This window comes from Triticum aestivum, chromosome 7D (assembly GCF_018294505.1).
Source record: "Triticum aestivum cultivar Chinese Spring chromosome 7D, IWGSC CS RefSeq v2.1, whole genome shotgun sequence".
Taxonomy (NCBI): Eukaryota; Viridiplantae; Streptophyta; class Magnoliopsida; order Poales; family Poaceae; genus Triticum; species Triticum aestivum.
In genome coordinates this window covers 308,873,989-308,881,128 of record NC_057814.1, presented here as the reverse complement: position 1 = coordinate 308,881,128, position 7,140 = coordinate 308,873,989, and the positions used below count along the sequence as shown (strand labels likewise).

Below are 7,140 nucleotides of genomic sequence, written 5' to 3'. Positions count from 1 at the left end.
CCGAGTTCAAAGATACTTAACCCTTCCTCCTCTTACTAATACTATAGAATGTTCTTGTATGCCCAATACCTGGTATAAGCTGTGATTTCAAATCTAGAAGTGAATCGTACTAATTTCCTTTACGTAAGGCAGAGTTGGGTTTTTGGGGTTGATAGTGGAAAAGTGGACAAAGAAGGATCAGCATATCCTTGTTTAAATAGGTCCAGTAGACCTTAGCTACTTAATTTCATGGTATTTAGCACGGACGATAGAAGATTGGAATGATGGTATCAATGTGCCGCATTGAAATGAGAGTGGCTATATCGCTATCAATCAAGGTGGGACATATCAGCCATCTCCACAGATTGCTAGTTTGCTGAAAACAATCCAGCTTTTGCCAAAAGAAAGCCAAACTCTCATCCAGATGCATCTCGATTCACATTTCTATATGATAATATGCACGGCCGATTCTCGTATCTGCTGATACAAGAGATTCTTTGATAACCCTAACCCCTGGGTGGGCGAAAGATGGAGACAATACTGCCGTTGAAGCGCAAGAGTGAGCAGCAGTCCGGTCAGCCCTTGCTTTCTCAACTTGAGCAGGAAACTTCCAACCAAATAGGAGGGAGGGGCACTCTCAAATAGGAATGCTAACATAAAACGCGTGCTCTTGAGTGTCAATTCCTCTTCTGACCGAAGTGAATAACAAACATCCCTTCCATCTGGACACTGAATAATGAGAGAATCGTAGGAGTTATCGGAATCCGGGGCTAGAGTCTTTGGTTGAACATTCACAGATGATCGATTCCCTGCGCTAGCAAGTATTGGATTGGAGTGGGGGTTAGTTGGCTCACCATATGGTATAGATCGATAGATATATTCGATACATCCTATAACATGGAGATGGAGATAGCCAAGCCCCTTTCTCGAAAGGCAAACCCTCTTTATCATCCAACACAGGATCTCCCTATGGAATACCACCATTGTCTTTCTCCATCTCACTCAATAGTATATATCGGTATAAATAGCTCAGCTCATGAAATAGAGCGAGCAAGAGCTCGAACTTGGTAGGAAAGTTCGGATAAGTCGACTCAACTCCTTAGTGCAGCGTACACTTGCTTCAGCAAAACGAGGCTCATCCATTTGTTTTGATCCGAATCACACTCTAGACCAGCTCTTCTTATAGAGAAGGAACTCCACTTTGACAGTCATACGAGAGGGAAGAGACTCAAAGTTGATGAGAATAGTCGATTTGACCGGTATCACGAATAGCAGTTTTAGTAGAAAAGGGCGTTGATGATTGAAAGGATTTCTCCTCGAACCACTAGTAACTATGTCAGCTTTTGTCATTCTGATGATACTGAATCAGATCAATATTTGGAATAACAATATCAGATCTATCAAATCGATTCATCATCGAGAATGGAATAGTATAACGTAGGAATTTGATCCAAACAAACTCCGAATTGGGATTTCTTATTGGATCAGGAATCCCATTGCATTTTGCATCCTTTTCCATTTTGCTTCTTTCAGGAAGTTTTGGCTCGCAATAAAGCTAGGGTCCTGATCGAGAAAGACTACGTCCTATCTATCTACCTCTCCAAACACAATATCTTGAGTACCTATGATGGTGACTACATCTGCCGGCATGTGATGTTTGGACATAGAATCGAGTCCTTGTGAATGGGCAAAGCTAGGTGCTCTTATTTTACAACGGTAGGGACGATTACTCCCATTACTAACAAGAAAGACACCAAATTCACCTTTAGGTGCTTCAACTGCGGTATAGGTAGAAGGAGCTGGTACGGAAAAACCTTCTGTATAAAGTTTGAAATGGTGAATTGAGGTAGAGTAGACCGATGATCCGGTAGTCATTTGGCCGGCTATGGAATGAAAAAGCTTGCATCTGCTCCCCCTAAACTATAATGGGTCCCATCTCTCTCCAAACCTAACGTGGTAGTTTCCCATCATAAGGCTTTCCATCTATAGATTGAGCCATTACCCACCTAGGATCCCATTCGTTCAGAACTCAGCCGACTGCTTCTATAGATGAGCCGGAATGTCCTTAGTTCAGCATTATAGCACATAGTCCCCGACGCTACTACAGCGCTTCGCTAACTCGAAGCGCTTTGCTATGAGAATGACGTGTCGCTAACGCTCGGCTAAGTCGTCGAACCCTCACGCTGACCATTCGCTTTCTCAGTAGCGAAAGCGCTTCTCTTTGCCCCTTAACTTCATAAAGTATTTGGAAAGAAAAGAAAGAGATTCTTGGTTTTATTGCTCCCGCTTCCCCATCTGTGCTCGTCAAGCCAACTTTGCTTTTTGGGAGGCGAAAGAGGGGTTGAAGCGGACATGTCGAAATGACAGCATTGAAGATATCTATATACACAGGAACGCTTATTCCGGACTGCGTTCCGGAAAAAGTAGCCTACTTGACAGAAAGGGCGGGCACTCTCGGCGCGGAGGTAGGCACTCTCGTCTTTGAACCCCACCATCACTTTGAATTTAGTGGGGCATTGTTTACTTATAGCCTCTACGAGTTGCAAGTGAATGGGGCCGGTGCGTGGTGAACGGAAGGGTTCATCAAGCCATTTCTCACCTTAACCCCTAAACTAAATAGGAAGAGGGGTACTTGACTAATAGGGGGCAATTTCATTGCACCTGACTGTGAGGGACCTCTTGATACCTTATGTTCACTTCCTAACTAGTAGCCGGTTTCCTATCGCGGAAGCCTTTTCCCAGTGCGCGGAGCCCCGATGAGGAAGGTGTTAGTGCTTTCTCATGGGGTCAATAATGCTAATCCCTCTTTTTGAGCAGGGAAGAAGATAAGAAAAGGCAAAGCCTTCTCTTGGTTTCCCAACCTGTTGCTTCTAAAGGCTGCCCTCCCTCGGCTGGATTTTGGTCTAGCCTACTGCGAGGATCCTGTATCCCGGACATCGTCTTTCTCCCTCCTGGGTTCCCGTGGTTCCTATGCCGCCGTGTTTCCCGGTCCTTTTCTTTTAGTGCTTCGACCCGAAGCGATAGCTTGACGCGTTTTCCGTGGATAAGATGGCAGCGCTCCAGCTCACTAAAGAATGGGACGGCAGTGATCCGCCGGCAAGCTCGTTCTGATCCTGGACGCGGTACATTGGAATCCTGAAGCACCACCACGAACGCTACCGCGCGTGCGCCTGCGGTGCGGTAAGGCACCACCCTGTTGTGCCAGCAGCCAACTCTGGCGTGTCAGCTTAGTTATCCTCATCAAGCCACAACCTTGATGTCTATCTTCCCAACTGGTAGACGGTTCCCTTTCCCCCAGATCAATGAAGAAGGGAGAAGTCAGTTGATTCCTCCGAAGAACCGGAAGCGAAGAGCTATGCCGGGGCGAGGGGACGGGAAAAGAAACTGCTCCGAAGAAAGATATTGGGGTTCCCAATGCTTCTCCACGCCCAACGAGATGCGCCAACCTTGAGATGCTTTACTCCTAACCCAACGGCGGTTTCGAGACGGAGCTTAACCTGAGTCTCGGTTAAGAACGGCGATGATCTACGTTTCACACGGCGCACGATTCCATGGATAGTTTCATTCGAGATCGTGATGGAGGACATAGCTTACGATCATCGGCTTTGATCATGCCACTAGGCATTTGATTAGGACATTGCACAATGATCCGAACACTTTGTCGCATCTCTTCAATACGGATACAGTAACGATCATAGTGATCTCCTCTGGTACCTACTGTTACGTCAAGATCCGATTGGTCATGAACATCGTAAGGTGCTGCTCTTCGCGAATCCCAGCATACCCCAGGTTGGGATGGGTAGGCCCACCACTTCACTTTTGCACTTTCACTTAGGCCCGGGCCAAGTCAGTGGGGGGACCCTGTCGGGCTCCTTCCCCCCCAAAACAAACTGTACGTGGGAGTTTCCCTTCATACGGCTCGAATCATTCTCAGATGCCCCGAGAGGCATCTTTCCTTATGATCTGGTGGTTCACACGCGCGCAAACGAGCACGGGCCGCAACAGCAAGGAACTATGACCAATAGAGTCAAATACAGAGCGTCATACTTCTTTATCTTGTGATGGTTGAGGAGTTTCTTTCTCAGAGGGTGTGGGACACTTGCGGAGTCCATGCCTTCCGTACCACCACAGGTCGTGCTTGGGCAGATCCCGCTCCTAAACATAAGGGAGGGATAGGGGGAAAGGGGCCCTAAAAATCATATAAATAGGGTTGTCGAAAGACCACTTTCATTCGACATTCCGGGGCGCCCGATTCGATCGACGAATTTGGCGAGCTGATCCGCTTTGATCCAGGAGAAAGCCCAGTCAGCCACCTTTTCGGTGCAGGTCACGTGACCTACAGCTCGGCCTTCGCTTTTTGAGACTTCCTCTACCCACATCTCTATGTGCCCGCAACACTTTCATATGGAGAAAGATGGGCTTACCATGTTCCATCAATAGCACCTAACCTATGCCGATGTTGGCGGACCGTGCTCCACCCCGGTGAACTCATGCGGTTCCGACGTGCCCAGAGGCCAGAGGCGAATCCGTTCACAGTCCGTAGGACCAACACCATTCGAAGGTTGATGGCCCGCCCGCCTAGAATAGGAATCTTTGACTGGGCTTACACACATTCGCTCACTTACGTTGTCCCCCCTCAGCTCACCCTAGCCCCCGGTACATCGTCTCCAAGGCTTCACACAAAATCTTCACTGACAACATATGCATGCTTTTGTAGGGTCAAGCAGAACCGTTGTTGCCTGATGGGAACTTCCCCCATATTGCTACCAATGTCTTCATGTCGCACGACCTCTTAACATTACACCACTGAATCCCCAATCCTTTGCTTGCCGTGCAGTGACAGTACCAATATCCACTAATTGTTGTTTCCAGATACGGTTGCCGGTTGACATCTCTTCTAATTCGTCGATACGAGAAGCAAATTGTTGTGTGGAGGAATCAATATCTCAACATAAGCCAAGAGGCAGATCTTGTGCCACTCCACCAGGTCGTATGAAACTGGCATGCATCCTGGCTCCCGGGACTCTTTCATAGAATTCCAACAATTTCTCCCACTCCTCAAAAGCCCAAAGGAACGGAGTTGATGCTCCCACATCCATAGCATGAGTAGTTGAAGCGAGTGAATGATTTGAAATTCGAGTTATTTCACAGAATAACACTCTTATATATTGAGCTCGTAATGGTACCTCACAATTCAAAAGTCTCTCTGCGGCTGAAGAATGAGTGTGTTCTTGGGCCATCGTAGAAACATAGATAGGGTCAACGACGGAACGAACAACGAAACTTTACGATAGCTTTTTCATACACGTTCACTTGCATCACATACACAAGTGCTCTCTGAACTGTGCAATAAGGTCACCCATAACACGGCTCTCCCACTGGAGTTACCTTAGCCCCGGGCCATGCTATTCCATGATATTGGAAAAAGTTGACTAATTATTATCATCGTCTTGAAAGCTGGGCACCTTTTGAATATGAGTGGGGCTCCTAGTCTAGGCGGCGCCTTCGTGGAGCCAAGCCGAAGGAAGAGCAAAAGGGCGAGGCCACACCCGGCTTCGAATAGGAGGGGGGCTTAGCTCTGGATCCCGCCTGCTTGCAGAAATGAATGGATCAGAAAGGGGGCTGGGTTCTATTTCCGGGCCGGGCAGGAGGTGAAGGCTAGAAGAAGAAGAGAAGTGCGCCTTCCCGGTAAGGAAGAGGATAAAAAGGTGTTGTCATCTATCTCAACCTGTTTCCCGAGGCGTTGGAAATGAAGACCGGCTCAGAGAATCACTGGCGTGCTTTCTCTCCCCCATCATTTTGCCAATAAAGAAGTCATCCTTGACTTGACTATTGACCATTCCATCCCTACCGAGCCGCCTCTTCGAAGTATTTACCTCTGCCTTTCTTTTTTGAGAACATACCCTTCAAATCAAAAAGAAAAAAAGAAAGAAAAGTTCCTCGTCTGTGATTTAATCGGCCCTAAGGGAGTTTACTCGACCCATTCTCCAGTCTCCCGCACTGCTCAAGTGTGCGACTCCGTATGAGGACCTCCTTCCCTTTTGCTCTGCCTACTCTCCGTTCACACGGTTATCAAAGCGGAGGAAGGGCGGGCAGCAGGTACCACGAGCCCTCTGTCCCACACATCTATCAAGAAGCAAGTGTAGTTCACCGGTTCCACCGAATGCTCCTATCTCTCGGCAAAGATCGTGTGAGTGTGCAGTTATGATTCGGATGCTTCGCCATGGAATAGTTCGATTCAGTTCCCCTTCTTTTCCGGTGCACTCGCTTTGTATCTCCGACACACAAGGAAGGACGCGGTGGGAAGAAAGCTGCCCTAGCCTTTGTCTGGTCGATCATTCCGCTGGCATCTTGCATTCACGCCTCCGTTTGACTGCCGCTCGGAAATGTAGTTGTAGATACGTGAGTCTTAGTGGGTCGTTGGCTCCACCTCTTATCTCCTACAACATGCTGTAGTCGTCGCCATATTCAATATGTCACTTAGTCATATCTGCCTCGCAGCGGGTCAGCACCTCCGAAAGAAAGGGAGGGAGGACTTCATCCAGTGACTCCGCGATCGCCCTCTAAACGATCAAAATAAGGTAAAGCTTGAAGATAAGTTTTGTACTCGATTAATTTCTCAGTCCCTCTAGTCGGGTGGGCGCCGGCCGACCGGATCCCCCTGAAAACTGTATGTGCGGGTCTCCCCGCATGCGGCTCACGCCATTTGAGGTGGCCTAGCCCAGCATTCATTCGCAAATCCTGTAGTGAAATTGAGACTGCTAGACCTCGGAAGCTAATTCGCGTGTAGGCAGCGCTGTCTTAATACCGTTGACTGTATCTATTCATTGATACATTGGCTCACTCCCCCCTCTTTTTGCAAGAATGAATGAGCCGCTCGGACCTTCCATTTCCATCAAATGACCCGGCTTCCCCTGGATCTTCCACCGTCCGGGCTCCCTTTCCTCCCTATGCTCCCCCGGCGCAGGCCCACCACGCTTCGCGCCCGCGGCGTTTTCGCCAGATGGTCTTTGCCAGTAGTGCCATCCTCCCCGTAGGCTGTCTGTATGGGTGGGTTGTCCCTTGCTGCTACGTTCTGTTAGACACTATGAATTACAGGAAATTCAGTGGTTGACTTGGACAGCAGGCGGGTTACACGTTCCATTGTGCCGAGATGTGAGG

General features: G+C 48.4%; 1 pseudogene; it reads left to right on the top strand.

Moving 5' to 3' along the window:
* Positions 1-5,198: 5,198 nt before the first annotated feature.
* On the top strand, positions 5,199-6,559 carry LOC123166758 (uncharacterized; annotated as a pseudogene).
* Positions 6,560-7,140: the final 581 nt, after the last annotated feature.